The 22,952-nt window shown below is 37.3% G+C and overlaps 1 pseudogene; it reads right to left on the reverse strand.

Moving 5' to 3' along the window:
- Positions 1–22,620: 22,620 nt before the first annotated feature.
- Positions 22,621–22,738, reverse strand: LOC129883930 (5S ribosomal RNA; annotated as a pseudogene).
- Positions 22,739–22,952: the final 214 nt, after the last annotated feature.

Genomic DNA, 22,952 nt, shown 5'->3' on the forward strand with positions numbered 1-22,952 from the left:
TAGTTAATGCAACATAAGAATTACTCAAGGGCCCCTTAGGTCGAGTCCCCACTACATGCTACATTTGGTGTTGGGACAATCCCATGGAATATATTTCGATATCATAATAACATAAGCTTTTATATAACATTAAATATCAAATAATCATTCAGTGGAAAAGCTCATTAAAATATTTCATTTTGATTCAAATATGTAAGAATTGTCCTTTCACATTGAATCTGCTCTTTGGCTAAGAAGCCCTTTCATCATCACTCAATCATTTCATAAGACTCCCTTAATCATAACATTTTCTTTCATAAAATCTTCATTTGGAGTCAAAGCTTTCAATTCAACTTCATTTCAATCATAATGAAACTAGGTGGGTCTACTTCATTCAATCTTTAAACACATTTAAAATTATTCTAGAATGCATGAGAGTGATACAAATGCATCAATTGATATATAAAACTACCTTTAAGCCTTCATATAAGAACCTTGATAAATCATTCTTTTCATCAAAATTGGAAGCCAATACTTATCAATATAGGTAAATAAATTTCAAACAAGACATAATCTATGCATTTACAATCATCATGTAAAAACCCATAAGATTTCATCATTTAAAATTAAAATACTAAGTTGAAAAAATATTTGGGCTCTATAGGTAGAAGAACCAATGGATGAAACCCACACACCTTGGGGGAAACAAAATCCTAAATGACAGTTTGAGAAGGAAAAGAGACTTGAAGTTGACTTGAGATAAAACCCTAGCTTGGCTTAGAATTCTTGGGAGAGTTTGAGAAAAGAGTATTTATGTTTGAAGATTTAGTGTGAAAGAAATGTGGGCTTTGGAGGATTTAGGGTCTTTAGATGGGTTAATTATGCCCTCAAAATGACACCACTTTGAATTAAAAAGCAGAAAAAGACCAAATTATCCCTCTTAAAGTCTTATTAGAACTGTATTCACAGGGGACCTTCACGGTGTGTGGTTCCCATGATGGCTCATGGTGGGGTCCTTTCGTAAAGTACATTGAAAAAATATTTCAGAAAGCCTGCAGGGTAGGTCTCTAAAGTTTCTCAACGGGGGCCTTTCACGATTCGTGAAAGGCATCACGCCCCATGGAACATGGCTGCGGTGAAGGTCCTACATGAGGCCTACAGAATGACCACTACTGCAATATACTACGGTTTGTGGAGGGTTATATAATTCGTGGTGGTCATCCGTGGCCCTTGCCTTGGGAAGTTTCTTGAGGGCCTTGGACAGGGGTCACCACGGAGGGCTCCATAACCTGTGGTGCTCACCATGGCCTATGGTCCTCCATTGTGGTTCCTTCCCTGAAAGTTTGACTCTCTTAATATCTACCATGGTTGCTCACCATGGTCTGTGGTACTTACCGCCGCCCGTGATGGCTTCTGTGGTCAACTCCTAGTGTCGGTTTCTGCAACTTTTTGAGATTTCCTCTTTTTCTCCTTGGTTTAGGACCTTATGAATTTATGGGGTCTTACAATATCTTCCCTTTGGGAACATTCATCCTCGAATGAGAATAATGGCATAGAAAGGACATGGCACAAACTGGAAAAGGTTGGCTGCTCAAAAAGTCAATGTTGGCTGCCCGACTTCTAAAAATATGACACTTTGATTTCTATTATTAGAAGGATATTTATATTTCATGAGAATTTACTAAACAGTTACACCCCACATTCTCGATCTCGGAATGTCTCTTAAGTTCCTTAGATATTATCATGTGAGACGGATAAGCTACGATAATATCAAACGACTTTAAGGAAAGGCGAATGTGATACCCCATAGTATAGAAGGTTGGAAATAAATTCATAAGAATCCGGAAGGAATTGGAGGCCAAGTAATGAGTCAGAGGACTTGATTTACCTACGTAAGCTACTAACTTAGAAGTCTTACATACTCAAGCTATTTGAGTACATACCAAGCTTACGTAGCACGAATTACATAGACTCTTAAAATAGGACGAGATTATGAACCCACGAGGAAGAAGAGAGGACAATACGTGGCAGCCAATGGAGGAGTGACACGTGGCAGAACCTCAAGAAAGTAGGTTATGCACCTACTTAGGGTCAAGTAGGTGATGCAGCAGCTTGGGGGTAGACCCCGCTGCCAAGTGGCAGCCCGTAATAAGCTGCATAGATGCGGTGGTCCAATCACGGCTGGACATGTGTCACCCTAAGGGAATGACAAATGTCACCTCCAACGCATCCCATAGATATACATGTTACATGACTATTAAGGTCATTTCTATCCAGAAAACTTCAGCAGCAACAAAAAAAAGAACCCTAAGTCTAGAGAGAAAAAGAGGACGACCTGGAGAAAAAAATAGGTAAGTCCCAATTTTGTTACATAAATTAGTTACCCAGAGTATACCACGATGATATGGAGGTATTATACGTATAAAATCATGGCTTGATGTAGCCAAAACGGACAGCAAAAAGTCCACGCAACTTTCAGCACGCTAAAGAGGTTTCCGAGGCGCAACTTTGGCTAGTTTTGGCCAATTTCGGGTAAGGTAAGGTTTATACATTAAATTTGGACTTTATGGGGTTGTTATGAAGTGTATTATGTACCTTTTATACTGATGGAAGTATAAAAAAGTTGTGGATATGCTCAGCAAAAGAAACAATCAAAATTGAAGTCGTCGTAGTTAAATTATAGTCGAAATGAGGCATTGTGTGTGTGGAGGATTCTGATGGTTGTGTGATGTAGGTTGCAGGGCTTAAATGTGTCCTAAAAGAGGCGGGGGAGCTTCTGGTGGCATCCACACGATCCCCGCTTCGTACGGTTAAAGGTTTTGCAAATTGCAAACTAGAAACCCTATTTTGGTTGTGTAATTTCGAGTGAGTTGTTTGGAGTTTATGTTGTATATTGTTGATATGAATTGCTTAAACATATTCTGTAGTTTGTTGTTTTTTGTTGGCTTTAGGTAAGAGGAGTTTAATTGGAAAATCAGATAGGGAACATTATAGGGGAGATGCTATCCGATTTCCGTTAACGCCTTAACTAGTTAAGGAACTAGTCGAGAAGGCAAGCGAGGAAATGAATGATGTGAATACTTTTGGCTAATATAAGATGCTGGAAAAGTATAAGGTGGTTGATATTTGTATTTCTTCCATGTTAAATAGGTTTGGAGGACGACGACGTGGACGCGATTAGTAGAAGTCCATAAAAGGTATGTGAAGCTACCCTTTCTTCTCTTTTGGCATGTCTTAGATGTAAGTGTCATGTATGTGAAAATATGAGTTATTCCATTCGTAAATCTCTAAGTACAGTTCATAATTCTTATCCACTTCATGATGGTGGAACTCGTGTAATAGTCAAGCTATTTCCTTTTTAAGGTTTTTTTTATATGATAAAAGGTAATGTGTGTAAAGCCTATTTTTTCTCTTTTTTTGGCATGTTTTCAAGTTAAGTAGTGAATGATATGAGCTTGAGGGTAAATCTACTCATAAATTCCAAGCATAATTCAGGACCCTTATTTAATTCTTAATGAAATCACTCTTATAGTAATTGAACTAGAACCTCTCAAGTCTTCCATACGTTAGGAAGTGAGGAGTACGTAAAGTCTATCTATCTTTTCTGTTGGCATATCTCACTCCTATGTGGATTGTGTATGTAATATGGGAATAATTACATCCATAGAACCCTGAGTATGGTTCGTCAATCTTATTCACTTCTCAATATTAGAACTCCTACGATAGTTGAGTTATGGACTTATAAGTCTTCTACCTGACAATAAGTAGTACACGTGAAACCTATCTCTTTCTTCTTTTGAAACAGTAGGATGTAAGTGAAGTGATATATGGTATGAGTTAGAGGTGATCCCATTTATAGGTTTCGAGTATAAATCATGACTTGTACTCACTTCTTGAGGTTAGGATTCTTAAAGTGGTGAAACTCCTATTCCTCGACCCTTCCATTGGTTGAGTAATGATTGGATGTGTAAACTCTTATACCTAGAGACTCTTTGACATATCTTATGATGATATTCGGGAGATAGTTGTTATGTTACCAGGTTTTATGTGCACGTATATGCATTATTATATGTATAGGGATCGGGTCGTACGTTCCTCGGCACTAACGTATTATATGTATAGGGATCGGGCCATACGTTCCTCGACACTAACGTGTTATATGTATAGGGATTGGGTCGTACGTTCCTCGTCACTAACATATTATATAAATAGGGATCGGGACGTACGTTTCTCGGAAATAACGTATTATACATAAGTTAGAGGTGATCCCATTTATAGGTTTCAAGTATAAATCATGACTTGTACTCACTTCTTGAGGTTAGGATTCTTAACGTGGTGAAACTCCTATTCCTCGACCCTTCCATTGGCTGAGTAATGATTGGATGTGTAAACTCTTATACCTAAAGACTCTTTGACACATCTTATGATGATATTCGGGAGATAGTTGTTATGTTACCAGGTTTTATGTGCACGTATATACATTATTATATGTATAGGAACTGGGCTGTACGTTCCTCAGCACTAACGTGTTATATGTATAGGGATTGGGCCATACGTTCCTCGGCACTAATGTGTTATATGTATAGGGATCGGGTCGTACGTTCCTCGTCACTAACATATTATATATATGGATCAGGCCAAATGCACCTCGGCACTAACATGTTATATGTGTAGGGATTGGGCCGGATGTTCCTCGGCACTAACCTATCATATCTATATGGATTGGGCTATACGTCCCATAGCGCTAATAGTATGCATATGCCTATGATGATAAAATGATGCATTTATAACATCGGGTCCCTAAGCGGGACAGGTACGGTACATGATAATGATATACATGACCTTACTTTGTAAGGTGCAGGTACAGTACTCTGTTAAATTTTATACTTGTCCCCTGCACCCTCACGGTAACTGTAATTTCCTTATGATGTTTTATCCCCTACTTCTATTTCAGATATGCTTTTTGATATGTTATGTTATATTTTACATACTCAGTACATATGTTGTACTGACCCCCTTTCCTCGGGGGGATACGTTTATGCCCGTAGATAAAGGTACACAATTTGGAGATCCACCAGCATAAGAGTCCCACTCAGCGGTCTAGAGGTGATCTATTGTGCTGGAGCCTAATTTTGGGTACTAAACCTTGATGTATATATTCCTTTTGTTCACGGGTACGACGGGGGCCCTGTCCCGCCTTATGTTACTGTTCTTACCCTTAGAGGTCCGTGGATATATACGTGGTTGGTATGGATTGTATGTGTATATATGTACAATTATGCTAATATGACTTATGATTTGGGCATTCCCAAAGTCATAACAGCCGTGTCGGCTAGCATGTGTATGTATTACAAAATGACCCTATATGTTATGACAGCCTTGTCGGCTACACTACGAGTCGAGCAGGACATAGATTTACTTATAATTGGCAAGGGTACATGTGTGTGTCTAATTCGGGCACCTATCGTGGCTTATGGGGTTTGGCCGTGATAAAAGTGGTATCAAAGTAGTTCGTCCTTGGAATGTCTATAGACCATGTCTAGTAGAGGCTTATTTATCGGTGTGTTGTGAACCACATCTATAAACAGCAGGCTACAGGTTATTTAGGATGTTACTTTATTTTAGATCTAAGATCGTGCGATAGAGATGAGTCATAGGGAATAAAATTCATCATACTAACCTGTGATTTCAACAGGAGGACAACATCGATAGAAGAAGTGACTGACGATGTTGGAAGTTACAAGGCACGCAGGTAAGAAAAGGCATGAAGGAACTATGTCAGGTAAGGTGTTGCAATACGATTGACTTATAAAGTTGAAAAATAAAAGGAAAAGTATACAAGAAAGTGCAACAGGTGCAGTTCGAGTGGACAATGAGGTAAGTCCATTTTCATAATGCTAATTGTGGGTGCCCTGTGTGGCTGCAATATGAGATAATATGACTATATATATGTTCCCTGTACGGATGCTATATGAATGGAATTAAGACTCGTGTCTCGACCTCTGATGTTGCTATGAGGTCCATTATCCCCATATTGATCCTCTATATAGTTGTACTCATGATACACTCATCTTTGGTGGCCATGACACCCTTGATATCCTCCTTGTCGACCCACTTCAGGGACATGACCATGCTTACCCCCTCTTCCAAGATAAAGATCGTGGAAGGGTATGGGTTATCCCATCATTTGATTGTTATAGGTATCCACTACCCCTCTAAACTCCTCTTGAAACTCCTTTTGGAACTCATCACCCAAGGATTTGTCATATTAAAATGGTTGAGGAACATTTAGTGAAGGTTTTGGAATATGTGGTGGGGGTTGAGGTATATTTGGTAGTGGTGGAGCTACATATAGTGGTGGTTGAGGCATATGCAGTGGTGGTGGAGGTACACGTGGTGGTGGTTGGTAGATAGTATAGGGTAGTTGGGTGGTGGGAATAGGGTTGAACATGCGGTGAGAAGTGGTGGGTGACATAGGGGTGGAAGATTCTTGATGAAATCCACTTGTGTGGTCATAATAGAGAGGGCGAGGTATGGAGGAGGTGTCCCTACTTCTCTCTTCAAATCTCTCCATTCGAGTATCCAATCGATCTATCCGCTCATCTATTCGAGTGGACAAGGCGGTGATCATGTTCATCAATTCAAGTGGCTTCCCCGGTGGTAACCCGATTAGACTCTTCATGGTTATCCATTATACATAGTGGATAAACTCAATAAAAGAAAGCAAACACGTTAAGTTAGTCGAAACAAAATCTCACAAGCACTTAAAAAATATTGCACCTTTGTTTGCCTCACAAATTGCCTCGGCCAATGGTTGTATCTTGTTTAGTTTCGATGAGTTGCAAGGGTCCAATCTCTACTTAAGGTAAAGAATGGATTCTTGTTGATGGAAGCAAATCACTCTCAACAAAAAATAATCAAGAAAGGTGAAGAAAAAAATATTTGGACAAAAATTCGGCTCAAGAACTAAGTAACAATAAGTAGAAGGAATTACTTGTTGTTAGTTAGGTGTAGGAATTAAAAAAATGAGATAAAGATGAAGAAATATTTAACAAATAATTAAAATCATTAATTAGATGTTAAGTAGTTGAGAAATCGAAAGAGAAATGAGTGTAGAAGAAGAACTAGAAAGATTTGACACTTAAAGAAATTTGGAGCCTCAAAGAAGTTTATCATTTGAAAGAATTTGGTGGATGATTTGATGATTAAAGCTAGTTAACAAGTAATTAAATATGTTAGTAAGTTGTTAAATAGTTGAGAAATTAAAGAAAAATGAGTTTAGAAAAAGAAAAAGTGAATTTGGATACTTAGAATTTTTTTTAGGTCATAACTAGAAGAAAACCTCCCATACTAAGTTTTTTTGGGGTCCAAAATTCTACACATTTTTTTCAAGTCTCTGAAGTTGACTGACATGCGCCATGTGGCGCAACTGGGTAGATCTGCAGATGTGGCCACTGATGCGGCACTGACGCATTGCTGATGAGGCTGCTGATGTGACACCCACGTGGAAATTAATTTTTTAATTTTTTTTTTTTTAAAAATCAATATTTTTAAACATCCACTATTGAAGCCACAAATAGTTGAACCAACTTTGACCTTAGAAAATTAGATTAAATGTACCTTTTGGTCTTCTTCTTCTTCAAGAACACTTTAAGATCTTCAATAACACATAGAACACCAAGAATACACACCAAATCCCAACATACTCAAATCAACTCGGAAATGGTTCACAATTTAGTATTATCTACCCTTCAACTTGAGAACAAACCCCAATAATTATTAATCTGCAATTACTCCTCAATCAACATACTCACTTTTAAAATTTGAAAAGTTTCAAAAGCTCAAAACCCTTCAATGGCAACTTCACTTCTACCACTCCAAATTGAACGAAATTTGACACCTAGACTCAAAAAATACTAGGGAACAAGGATCTAGTTCAGAAACAATAAAATTTTTGGTTTTTTTTTTTGCAAACCAAGACTAGATGTGTAGAAACAAATCTAAACCTAGGCTCTTTATACCAATTGATACAATTCTAAAGACAAAATTAAGAATAACAAGAAGAAAATAAAAGAAAAGAAAATAAGATACAAGGGTAGACACAAGAAAGGAACCAAATACAACCAATTCAGTATAGAAATGACCTCTTTTGAATATCCTATCAAATACCTAACCTATTAGAAAGACTTCAAGGGAATTATAATTTCCAAGCAACCCTTCTTTCTAATCTTCAACACAACCAAAAGCTTAAAGAAAGAACTCAAATATCTCAAAGAGTAATAATCTTTATTTTTGATAATAATATACCTTCCAAATAATAAGAACTACTACTTATACTAGGATAGAAAAATAAAGATAATAAATATTATAATTTTACCCTTAATGAAGTAAGTGCCTTCTTTGACTGTCTTCCTTTCATATAGCATGGCCAATATGTTCCTTCTCCTTTCTTTCATCATTCGAAGATATCATAAATACATGGAATCCAAGGGATGGTTTCATAATGCACTCAAGTGCATCTTTTTTTATTAATAAGTCTTGTAACACTTGGAGCTCACGTACTTGGCCCCTTGTGAAAGGCCTCAAGGCACTTGAGCTGCATCATTATCAGAGCACAAGGTTCAAGTGTCCTAGGGATTACAATATGCCGCGTCAAGTAGAATCTTATTAATCTATTGAAGAATGCCACATCTATGAATGTGAGTCTATGAGACGTTTAGAAAAAATATAACTTCTTTCATGATCTCATCATGCGATAGAGTTGAACCCTATAAGGATTCCTTCTAACTTATGTCCTACGCATTTCATCATATGTATTTAACAAGAAAAGAGTATGTAGATGATTGATCAATATGGTGTCCCTTTCACTCTGATAAATCCACCCTCAGGTGCTAATATCTATAATTCAGAGTTTTTTGATGCCATCTTGTTATTGGCTTGAACTATGACAACTCAATAACAATGGTAACTCCTTTGAGCACAGAGGTTAAGAAGAGGAAAAACGTGAGACAAAGGAATGTTTGGAGAAGAAATGACTATGACCGTTAGAGGATGTAAAAGTGGGAAACATTAGGTTCGTATTCGAGGGAGAGTGATGGAAAGGAAACAAATCCTACCCTTTGTGCTATTCGTGTGGTAAGAACAATCTAGGGGAGTGTTTGGTCGGTACATGAAGTTTTTATGGTTTTTGAAAGAGTGGACATAAGAAGAGGGGCTGTCCAATGGATTCTATAAAGGGAAGGGAGATTCATTAGTAGGTTGAGCCTAGTGATCCTTCAGATTATCTGACCCCGCAAGGTACCCCATCCGATATGTTAAAAGTCTTTGACTTTGATGTTTACGCATTATTAGATCTGAGTATTACTTTATTATTTATTACTCTCTATCTTTATATGAGATTTATTATTAGTCCCAAGATCTTGTTAGATCCTTTTTTGGTCTATACTCTTGTTAGTGATTCAGATATGGCTAAAAGAGTCTATACAAATTTTCCAGTTTTAGTTTTCTGTAAAATCATCTTAGTGGATCTTGTAGAACCTGATATGATTGATTTTTCTATTATTCTTGATATGTAATTACTTCATACATGTTTTGCTTCTATATATTATAGAACTCGTGAGGTCAAGTTTTGATTGAGCCAGTCCTAGATTCGAAAGGTAGTAATTTCATCTTTAAAGGTCAATTCATCTCATGACTTAGAGCTTGGAAAATGACATCCAAAGGTTGTATTTATCATCTAGTCCGAGTTAGGGATATGAATTTCGAAGCTACTACTCTTGAGTCAATTTAAGTTATAACTGAGTTTTTAAAAGTTTTTTCCCTATGATCTCCCATGCATCTCTCCCTAAAAGGGAAATAGACTTTGATATCGATCTTTTCCCTGATACCCAACCTATCTCTATTCCTCCTTATCGAATGTCCTCATAAGAATTAAAAGAGTTAAAGGATCAGTTGAAGGACTAGATGGACAAAGGTTTTTACTCATGACTTTATCCTTGACTAAGTTGATCTAAAGGAAAGTGAAACCCAATATCTAGGACCATGTGAGAAAGGTCTTCAAGAGTTGAAGGAAGAACTCATTCGTGATGTTCATATATTAGCCGTTTAGGTGCTTGATTGGTTGTTTCAAGGATGGCCGTGTTGTTGTCTAAAATGTTTTCGAATAATCTCTAGTGGCAAATGTTAAGGATAAGAAAGATAAGTAACCTACTTTTGTTGAATTGATAAAATCGATTTCCAAAAGAGTCATTGAGCCTTTCTCCTAAGGGGGAGATATTGTTTTGAGATATCAAAGTTGATTAGGCGTTACCAATGTCTATGGTTTGAGAGAAATAATACTCAGTAAAGCCCATAGTTCTCGATATTCTAGTGATCCCTCCTTTTTAGTATTGATAGCAAGGTCAATAATAATAGATGAATTATGGAAGTTGGGGAGGGAGTGGGTGTTCTTTATTATGATAATCATGGTATGAATATTTCATTTAAGGTTATAGATGTGGAGGAAGAGCTAGATGGGATCTTGTTGTATGCAATTGATAGGTGATGTATATTGGTGTGCCCTTTTGGTAGGAGTTAATGCAAATGTGGATGTAAAATGCTAACTTAGACATGAAAATTCTTAGGTGATGTTGGTAACAAAGGGGATAATGTGGTTAGAATGATAGGCTTGAATGTGTGATTGCCTTTATGTGAGTGATTGCAGTAGTCTATTGATGACTTCTTCTTAAGAGTTTCAAGTAAGTGTATTAGAGTGGTTACAAAAGTAGGCTTGAATATGGTGTTGGTGGCATGTGGGTGAATGCACGATGCATTGGGTGTTTCATGATTAGGAGTAGCACTCTTGGAATAAAATTTCCTATAGGGGTATAGAATCCTAAGTCATATTGGTAGGTGGCCTATGAACTTGATTTACCATTTGAGTTGGACTTGGTTCATCCGGTATTCCATGTGTCTTTATTGAGGAAGTTTATTGGTGATCTTAGCTCTATTTTGCCTTTCGGCAGAGTTGAGGGAAGAAGAGTCTCTCTTATGAGTAAGTTCTGGTTAAAATCCTAGACCGGCAAGTTAGGAAGTTGAGAAACAAGGAAACAACTTCAATTAAGGTTCTATAACTATACATAATTCACATTTTCATTGTATGATTTTAAGAAGAATTTCAAAGACCTATGCTATATGTTAGTTTCAAGTATGTTTTTGAGTTATGATTATGATTTTCAAGCATGATTTATGAGTTATGATCATGATTTTCAAGTTATTTCAATGAAAGATTTATGAATGATTTTTAACAATGCTTTTAAGCAAGAAGTTATGATAGATGATTCAAATATGCTATAATCGAAGAAGTTATGGTGTGAAAGGCAATTCTAACACAAGCATGTTAAAGAGGTGAAAAGACAATTCTCACCAACTCATGGATTCTTTATGAATCAAGCAAGTTAATGAGCTATTCTTATGATTTTCTATAATGAGGATATATGAGCTATTCTTATGTTATCTTTATAAAGATGGATTGATATTTATTATTATCTTTCCGAATAATGTTAATGACTTTTGCTTTCATGAAATTTCCATTGGGATAATATCTTAGCACTGAGAGGACTTTAAGGTGGGGTACAGTCCATTAGCTATCGTAGCTACGCAAGGTAATCCTAGTAGAAACATTTTGTCCCAAACTATATTTCCCACATAGGTTTAAAGATGCCAATATGGTGAAGCTAGTCCACATATAGCCTATTAAAAAGAGTACCATGATGGAGTATGCCCTGGCAAGGTAGCCTCCCCCTTCTCGATGTGGGGATCATCACATTCCATGTAATAGCTCGTATGGTCTTAAGTGTCAGTTAAGGTCCTATCCCACACTAATTAAAGAAAAGTTGTAATGTTCTCATGATGAAGATGCTTTGATGCAGTGACCAATTGTTATGATGTTTTCAAGGTTTTCATATTTTACTCATATTTAAGATATTGGTGTTGCATCCCATATTTCATATTGATTATGTTCTATATTTATTGTTCATTCATACTTCTCATGTACTTAGTGTATTCTAAGTACTAACACGTACTTTTGCCTAAATTGTATCATAATATAGGGATAGACGATCATCGCACACCTTCTATTCGTGAGTAGAGTTGATCTTGTATACATCCATTGTTGGTGAATCCTCATGCTTCAAGGACAAGAAACTTTATTTTCATTGCATCATATGACTATCTCACTTTTGTTATATTTTCATGTGTGAGTTTTGGGACTTATGATCTTTATTGAGACTTTGCTTACATGTCTATGTTCTAGCTTATTTTCCTATTTACCTTATGTATGCTCATGAAGGATATTCTAAGAGGTTTGGTTGGGGTCCTCCGAAATTCTAATCGCCGAGTCACGCCTAGGGCCTAGCTTAGATAGTAACACATTTCCTACCCTTTTAAATCTAAGGTATGTAGTTTTTGAGCCTATCACTAAGTCATATAATTACTTTTACCTTTCAAATTTCCCCCATTCCCTCTCATTCACTCAAAACCCCTAAGTCTCTCAATAAATCCTTTCTCAAGGTCTTCTTCTTCAAGCAACATAGAGTTCAAGGATTCAAGTCTCATCTTTAAGTTTGAATGCTAAATTTCATTGAGGTATGTGGGAATTTCCACCATGGATCTCTTTTCACCCATGGAGTCCCAAAGAATCTTCATATTCACTTTATGATTTCTTCCAAAAACCTAGAGTTTTTGATTGGGTTCAATCAATTATAGTTTTATTCATTCTCAATGATCTTATTAAGCATGATTTCATGTTAATTATATGTTTTCAAGGAGTTTTACATAAACCCATGCATTATGCCTATTCTATGATTATGAACTATGTTTTGAGAACTATGCATGCATCATGATTTATGAAAAATATGATTTTAGGAAGCTTTTAGATAAAGAACCAAGTACATTTCTATGAAAATAAGGTTGTTTCGAAGTGAAGTGTTCTCATTATGGGATTTTTATGTTCTTTTATGAAAAAGGTTATCATGATCTATATGCTTTAGATAAATGTATTTTATGAATATGTTTTTAAATCTTGATATGCTAAATGAGATATTCTTATGATTCAAGCTTGTTATGATGAGTATGGTATTACTAGATTCTTACCATTTTCAAGAATTATGATAAGTTTTATGATATTTCTCTTGAGAATTTACTTATTACCAAGAGGGCTTTGGGATGGAGTCTTACCCGTTAGTAGAGGCAGAGTTCTTTAGTAGTAATCCCCTAGTTCTAAACTACGTGCCTCTGTAGGATGTGCCAATTGGATAAATCAATTAAGCTAGTTGATCCACATATAGCTCATGTTATGGTCCTTACCTAGCAAGTAGGACAACCTCCTTTTTAGTGTGGAGAAGACAATGGACTCCATGTTATAGCTAACATGGTTTATGTTGGTTAATGGTATCCCTCACAAAGACTTACAATTCACATTTATGTTATGTCAAGCGTAATATTTTCTTATGAGTTTTGCATGGACCATGGTTCATGTTTCTAATGATGTTTTAAAGGATTCTATCATGTTTTTGCTTAGTCATTACATTATCATATTGTACGTTATGCATTGCACATTCTCCATACTCAATATATTTTGTAATACTGACCGCATACTTCTTTTTCCTATATTATTTTATTATATAAGTCACGACGCCCCATCTAATGCCCATAGTTACTATTGGATCCTATCAATGTGAATTGATTTGGTGAGTCCTCACTTTCCAAAGGCACAACAATATTATGAGTTCTTTTTTGTCTTTTTGAGACTTCTTCAGTTTTTAGATTATTTCATGATTTAGGGCTTGTCTTATGCCACACATATGATAGTAGAGGATATGTCAAATATAGTACGATTTTAGCATTTACAGTTGTTATACTCACATTCTTCTTATGTTAAGATTGCTATTTTGAGACTTATCTTCTGCTTTCGAATTACTTTCTTATGTTATGTCAAGTGGCTTGTATAGTGTCTCTTAGGATCCTATTCATTATAACAAGTCTAATGATAAATTTGGTTTCAGAGCATCAGGTTCAAGTATCCTAGGAGTCCGACATGCTGCGTCAAGTAAAGTTTTATTCGTTTGTGTGAAGCATGCCATATTTATAAATAGCGTGCTATGAGACATTTATGAAACTTTACCTTTTTCATCACTCTTAAGTCATACAATAGAGTTGAACTTTATTAGGTTTCCTTCTAACTCATGTTCTATGCATTTCAGAATCATGCCTCTAAGAAGATCTCCATTGAGAAGAAATGTTAATCAAGATAAGGAGCATCAAGAACCTCAGGCTCTACTTGACTCTTTTCCCAATCAAGTCACTCATACTGAGTTTGGGAATACTTTCCAATTGCTTACCCATTCTATGACAACACAAGCGAATTATAGCTTCCATGAACCTAAATGTGGGTATGAAAACGACAAGGTTTCAAAACATTACTCAGATGAATCCTCCGAAATTTTAGTGTTCCAAGGAGAATGAGGATCCACAAGAGTTTGTTAAAGGGATCTAAAAGATTATGGAAATCATGGGTGTGACTCTGATGGAAAAGGCAAAATTGTCCACTTATCAATTGAAAAGGGTTGCTAAAGTGTGGTTTACTCAATGAATTATTTTATAATCGTAGGCATATGCATACTATTAGTGCTGTGGGACGTATAGCCCAATCCATATAGATATGATATGTTAGTGCTGAGGAATGTCTGGTCCGATCCCTACACATATAACATATTAGTGTCGAGGAGCGTTTGGCCTGATCCATATATATAATACATTAGTGCCGAGGAACGTACGGCCCGATCCCTATACATATAACACGTTAGTGCCGAGTAACGTACGGCCCGATCCCTATATATATAACATGTTAGTGCCGAAGAACGTACGACCCGGTCCCTATACATATAATAATACATATACGTGTACATAAAACCTGGTAACATAACAACTATCTCCCGAATATCATCATAAGATATGTCAAAGAGTCTCTAGGTATAAGAGTTTACACATCCAATCATTACTCAGCCAATGGAAGGGTCGAGGAATAGGAGTTTTACCACTTTAAGAATCCTAACCTCAAGAAGTGAGTACAAGTCATGATTTATACTCAAAACCTATAAATGGGATCACCTCTAACTCATACCATATATCACTTCACTTACATCCTACTGTTTCAAAAGAAGGAAGGGATAGATTTCACGTGTACTACTTTTTGTCAAGTAGAAGACTTATAAGTCCATAACTCAACTATCGCAGGAGTTCTAATATTGAGAAGTGAATAAGATTGACGAACCATACTCATGGTTCTATGAATGGAATTATTCCCACATTACATACACAATCCACTTAGGAATGAGATATGCCAACGGAAAAGAAAGATAGACTTTAGGTACTCCTCACTTCCTAACATATGGAAGGCTTGAGAGGTCCTAGTTCAATTACTGTAAGAGTGCTTTCATTGAGAAGTAAATAAGGGTTGTGAATTATGCTTAGCATTTATGAGTAGATTTACCCTCAAGCTCATATCATTCACTACTTAACTTGAAAACATGCCAAAAGAAGAGAAAGAATAGGCTTTATATACAACCTTTTATCATATAAAACAAAACCTTAAAAAGGAAATAGCTTGACTATTACAGGAGTTCCAGCATCATGAAGTGGATAAAAATTATGAACTGTACTCGGAGCTTTACGAAGGGAATAACTCCCAATTTCACATACATAACACTTACATCTAAGACATGCCAAAAGAGAAGAAATGGTAGCTTCACATACTTTTTATAGACTTCTATTAATCGCGTCCACATCTTCATCCTCCAAACCTATTTAACATGGAAACAATACCAATATCAACAACCTAAGACTTTTCTAGCATCTTATATTACCTTCGAGTATTCACAACATTCACTTTCTCGCTCGCCTTCTCGACTCGTTCCTTAACTAGTTAAGGCGTTAATGGAATTTGGACAACATCTCACGTATAATGTGCCCTATCCGAATTTCCAATTACACTCCTCATACGTAAAGACAACCAACAACAAAAACCTGCAGCATATGTTTAAGCAATTCATATCAACAATATACAACATAAACTCCAAATAACTCGCTCGAAATTACACAACCAAAATAGGGTTTCTAGTTTCCAATTTGCAAAACCTTTAACCGTACGAAGCGGGGATCGTGTGGATGCCACCAGAAGCTCCCCCGCCTCTTTTAGGACACATTTAAGCCCTGCAACCAACATCACACAACCATCAGAATCCTCCACACACACAATGCCTCATTTCGACTATAATTTAACTACGACGACTTCAATTTTGATTGTTTCTTTTGCTGAGCATATCCACAACTTTTTTATACTTCCATCAGTATAAAAGGTACATAATACACTTCATAACAACCCCATAAAGTCCAAATTTAATGTATAAACCTTACCTTACCCGAAATTGGCCAAAACTAGCCAAAGTTGCGCCTCGGAAACCTCTTTAGCGTGCTGAAAGTTGCGTGGACTTTTTGCTGTCCGTTTTGGCTACACCAAGCCATGATTTTATATGTATAATACCTCCATATCATCGTGGTATACTCTGGGTAACTAATTTATGTAACAAAATTGGGACTTACCTATTTTTTTCTCCAGGTCGTCCTCTTTTTCTCTCTAGACTTAGGGTTCTTTTTTTTGTTGCTGCTGAAGTTTTCTGGATAGAAATGACCTTAATAGTCATGTAACATGTATATCTATGGGATGCATTGGATGTGACATTTGTCATTCCCTTAGGGTGACACATGTCCAGCCGTGATTGGACCACCCCATCTATGCAGCTTATTACGGGCTGCCACTTGGCAGCGGGGTCCACCCCCAAGCTGCTGCATCACCTACTTGACCCTAAGTAGGTGCATAACCTACTTTCTTGAGGTTCTGCCACGTGTCACTCCTCCATTGGCTGCCACATGTCGTCCTCTCCTCTTCCTTATGGGTTCGTAATCTTGTCCTATTTTAAGAGCCTTTGTAATCCGTGCTACGTAAGCTTGGTATGTACTCAAATAACTTGAGTTTGTAAGACTTCTAAGTTAGTAGCTTACATAGGTAAATCGAGTCCTAAAACTTATTACTTGGCCTCCAATTCCTTTCGGATTCTTATGATTTTATTTCCATCCTTCTCTACTATGGGGTATCACATTCGACTTTCCTTAAAGTCGTTTGATAGTGTCGTAGATTATCCAGATCACATGATAATGTCTAAGGAACTTAAGAGATATTCCGATCTCGAGAGTGTGGGTTGTAACATCCTTCCCCCCTTTAGAACATTCTTCCTCGAATGTTGAATAAAACTTCCCTTAAGACTTTATACAAACTGTAGGGAGATTCCTTTCTATTGCGATAGCATATATTTTCATCCAAGTAATTAATATACGAGTTCTAGGAGTGGGGGTTACCTGTAGACATCGGGGATAGGTACGGATACTTGTGTTTTGTTTCCTCTTCAGCTTACCAGGTCATTTTTTCACGATTCTTATTCCACCACAGCACCTTGACAGAAGCTACGTCCTTAGTTCGCAACCTTTTACTCTGCCGATCCAAGTTGGCAATAAGTTGCCCCTCGTAGGATAACTTTCTTTCATGTGGACCTCACCCATGAAGAATATTCTGGGAGGATCTCTTATATATTCGCGGAGCATTGATCTGTGAAAATTGAATGTATTGCTTCAAATCAGATGGTAGGTCCAACTCATAGGCAACTTTATCTATCCTACGAATGACCTGAGAAGGACCAATATATCCCCTTCTTGCCGACTCTAGGCTGCTAATCGATAGCTTGTCCCTAAATAAGCTTCACTTTATCGATAATTTAATGGATCACATCTGGGCCTGTCCATTTCCAAGTCGGAATTTCTATTTCCTGTAATTGGTCATTCGACTTCTGATACTCGATCTTGTTCAAGCTATTTCACAGTTTCTCTTACGCCAACTTGTAATACTCCAAGTATATTCCATTGTGCCTTTACTCAAATCTTCTTTCCAGTTTTATTACCATGCATTATATTGTAATCCTTACACAATGTGTGTAGGTACTTAGAGCAATTTAGAAAATGCCTTAGCATCGCTATATTAGTCTCTTACCTTCTTCGGTCGAGGTCAGGGCTCCACTATGGCTTTTGTCCTTAATACCAATTTTGTCTTAATAGTTCTTCCTCAAACCATCTTATACTTTTCTTTAAAAGATTCTGAATATGGCAATCACATTGCTATTATTGACTTCTTTTTATCGAATAATCACTTAATCTTACTCTTAAGATGCCAATGCTCGTAGGCTGCACAATTATTCCTACTCTCACCCAAGCACGCTTAACTTTGGAGTTTTGACAGGATCCGCTGCATTAGTGCGGGTATGATCGCATCCATCCCTTATGGGGTCTCATTTGAAGTTTAAGCGATCCCGTTTACATGCGATAGCGTCAGTTGATTTTCTCTTACGCTTGTACTTCTCTTGTCCACTTCCCCCCTTTTAGGGTGTAGCCATGTCATCCTCTATTTATTTTCATCTATTTGCACGCGAATGATTCTACTCCAACATATTTAACGTGCTGCACTATATCTACATTTTCTGTTAAATCATCCCTATCAGTGATTAGCTCATGCTCATAATTGGTTCAAATTCTCCACTCGAGAGCACTTATACTTTGATGATTCGTGTCTCAAGCTCTGTCATTATACTAGCCTTATTCAGTGGATACCACTTATTCTTCTAATAACCTCGTAATGCAGCTATTGTTCTGCAAATCGACATTCCCTCTCCTTGTAGGATCTCACTAATAATCAAGGTGGAGTCATGTATACACAATACTTCTTTACTCCTCCTAAACTTTCATCTTTGTCGTGTTCTTAAGGCTCACTTCTAATCTTGCTTAAAACCATAGCAACTTCATATGTCTACAAACCCACACACATATGTCTACAAACCTCTAAGAATAGGAATGACAACATATGGCGGGACAGGGCCCCCGCCGTACCCTTAACCAATATGTACAAATGTACAACAAAATGCTAGTACCAAAGTAGGGCTATGGACAAGGAGCACTTCCAACCAACAAGGTAGATGTCCTAGGCGAGCGGATCAACAAACCGAGCGTCTATACCTACAGGCATGAAACACAACCCTCCAAAGAAAGGGGGGTCAGTACGAAAAATGTACCGAGTATATAAAGTATGGACTGTAATAAGTTAAGTCGTTACCAGAGCAGAATGTGCAAAAATGAGCAAAATATCCAGAATATCAAAATGCTTTTCATAATCACCGATAATGTAAGCAGAAAAACATATGCCACATCCGTCCCCATTAAGGGACTCGGTGAACAAATACAAAACGTGGTCGTCGCCCCTTCACTGGCGCCACAGCACATCATAACACCAGAGTAGGGAATATCTCCATAACAGATCATATCATATTAGATGGTCATATCAGATCATATCATACCATATGTGTACATGGCACATCATAACTCCACAAAACCCATGTACAAGTCGTACCTGCCCCCTCACGTCGGGGCACAACGAACAATGTAGAGAAGTACGCATGATAACAAAACCTGGCCTGGGCTCGGTGAAGGAAACATTGAGGCATCCACGAGTGGAGTAGTGAGAAACTATATGCAATTTAAATCATATTTGAGACTCGACGAAATAATCAAAATGAGCTTTCCTTCAAAATCGAGACAAAAGTCATATCAAGTACCTTTTGAAAGTCACTATGGACTATATCAAAATAAAACTTTTGGGAATCATATATATGTATCAAGGCAGAACAAAATATCTTTTGGAAGTCGAAAAATTGGCCATCCTAGTGGCTTTAAGAATAGGACTTCTTGGGAATCATATGGAAATCATATACTTGTTTCGTAAAAACCATGCCAAAAAGGGAGATTAGCTTTATATACTTATGTCAAATCATGCTAAAAGAAGGAATACGATTTACATATTTATGCCAAAGAAATACTAAAATAAAGTATAAGCCTTACATACGTATGCCAAAACATGCCAAAAGAAGGAAACATTAGCTTTACATACCTGTTACGGGTTACTTCTTATCCCATTTGTCTCGTCGTCCTTTAAACCTATTCAATATGAAAGTAGTATGAATATCAACCCCTTTTACTTTCCAGTACCCTAGGTTACATCTTAGTATTAATGGAATCTATTTCCTTATTCGTTTCCTCGACTAGTTCTGTTATTCGCTAAGGGGTCGACAAAATTTGGGCAGCACCTCCCCTATAATGTGCCCTATCCAAATTTCCAATTAGGTCCCTAATACCTACAGCCAACCAACAACAACAACCTTCAGCAATTCACACCAACAATATATAACATAAACTCCAAACGACTTATTCAAAAATACGGTAGCACAATAGGGCGTCTAGCCTTTATTTTATAACGCCTTTCATTATACGCAACAAAGGGTCGTGTGGATTCAACCAGCAGCACCCTAACCCACATTAGAACATATTAAGGCCCTGAAACAACACATCACACCCCTGCAGCAGCACCTCACACGAACAACACTATCCTTCGACGATAATTTAATTATAGCGATTCCAATTTAGTTTATTTCGAACGTCGAGCATTTCTACGACATTCTTAAACTTCCAGCAGCATACAAGGGGTGTAATACACCATATAAAAACACCATAAACTTCAAATTGAAAGGAAAAACCTTACCTTTCCCAAAATTGGCCAAAACTCGCCAAACCTATCAAAACGTGAATTCTGGACAGCCTACTGTCTTGTATTGTCGCTTAGTTTCGAAGGGGTAACTGAAGGAAACAAGATTTGTGGACTCAATTAAAGTTATATACATGTGTATCAAGGTCGCAAACAATTTTTAATTACCCCTACAGCAATTTTGTACGAAAATAAATGACCAAAATACTTACAGCTGTCCGTGCAGGATTTCCAAAACCAAATCTGGGCAGTATCTCCTATACACTTCATCACCCTTTTTCGTGAAGCTAAAAGAAAAACTGGATTTAAAAGTCTAAATAAAAGTTATATACATATGAAATAACTTTCCAAAACATATTGAATCACCCAAAACTAAGCTATACACAAGAATTTATACCAATATTACTAACAACTGTCCCCTCCAAAAATGGGTCTATTCCCTAGCGTTTTCTCTTTAAGTTTCTCTTAGTTTTCCAAGTGAAGAACTGAAAATATGGTTCCGTAGGCATCGTAATATACATATATACACCTGTAGGTAATTGAGGAACACCGTAGATAATTAATTGACGGAGGAAAAGTGAAGAACTCACCTTTAATTCTTCTAAACCATGGCTGCCTCCTTCCCTTCTTCTTCTCCACATTTTTCTCTCCGTGTTTTGGGCTGATTTTGGATACATAATGACTTAAGAGTCATTAGCATACCTATATATGGTTCCTCAGAAAGTGCCACGTGTCAACCCCTAAGGGTAACATGTGTCAAGCCCTTATTGGGCCACGAATCCATACCTAGCCCCCAAGGCTGCCATGTGGTGGTGTGGGACCCACCTCAAGTAGGTGTGTCACCTACTTGGTCCAAGTAGGTGCATCACCTACTTAGTCAAAGTAGGTGCATCACCTTCTTGCTTCCGAGTAGGTGCTACGCCTCCTTCCGCCTCTCCCATGGGTTCGTAATCTCGTCTTACTTTAGGAGCCTATGTAATCCTTGCTACGTAATCTCAACATGTACTCCAGTGGCTTAGTTATGTAAGTCGTCCAAGTTGGTATCTTACGTAAGTAAGTCTAGTCCTACGACTTGTTATTTTGGCCTCCAATTCATTTCAAATCCTTATAGACCTATTTCCAACCTTCACTGTTAAGGGGCGTCATGTCCTTCCTTCCTTAGAGTTATTTAATCATGTTATAGATAATCTGGGTCATGGGACATCTTTTAAGAAGCTTAAGAAGATGTTCCAAAGCGTAAAGGTACGGGGTATAACATTCTTCCCTCCTTTAGAACATTCGTCCTCGAATGTAAACCAAAACCTTCCTCCGGACCTTATACCGATTATATGTAAAGGTCCTCTATCCCATTTCCATAACATATACTTTCATCGAGCAATCAATATCAGAGTTCCAAAGGTTAGGATTACCTGTAGGCATAGGGAACAGGTGATATTTCTTTTTCATTTCTTTTTTTCCAGTTCTCTTACCACACATCATATTGTACCCTTTACACGAACATGTATAGGAGCTTAAAGTAGCTTAATATGCCTTAGCATCGCCATACTAGTCTGCACGTAAACCTGTATCATTCCTTGCTTCCTTCATCTAATGTTAAGGCTCCACTATAGCTTTTGTCCTTAGTACTGATTGTACCTTAAAGGTTTTGCTTCAAACTATCTTATACCTTCCCTTAATGTATTCGAGTATGGCAGTTACATGGCTACTACCGACTTCTTTTATCAAGTAATCACCTTGTTTTACTCTTGGCATACCTCAATTCATAGGTTGCATCAATTCTTTTGCAAAGCTACATCCCCTATCCCAATGGGTCTTTTTATCTTTCACGGTGGAATCGCATATCCACAATACTTCTTTATACCACAATTCCATGCAAGGCCAACGTATGCATACATCCATATCATCTCATGTCATAGCCGCATAGGGCTTCCCAGGAGATTACCCATCCTAGTACCACTCTCGCCCAAACACGCTTAACTTTGAAGTTCTGATGGGATTCGGTGCATTAGTGCTGGTATGATTGCATCCTGCCTCATGGGGTGCATAGCTACTGAAGAAGACGATGACCCAACAGCTAATCCAGTAGGCCAAGCTGCACCGCCCAAGTTACCCTTATATTCTTATTACACAGACCACATCCTATCTTTAGACACTTCCTCACAAGGCTTTACTTATTTTCATAACTATCCTCATTATATTCACATCATATCCTGTTCGCATTCTACCCCATAGTATAACACTT

Source organism: Solanum dulcamara, chromosome 3 (assembly GCF_947179165.1).
Source record: "Solanum dulcamara chromosome 3, daSolDulc1.2, whole genome shotgun sequence".
NCBI classification, from domain to species: domain Eukaryota; kingdom Viridiplantae; phylum Streptophyta; class Magnoliopsida; order Solanales; family Solanaceae; genus Solanum; species Solanum dulcamara.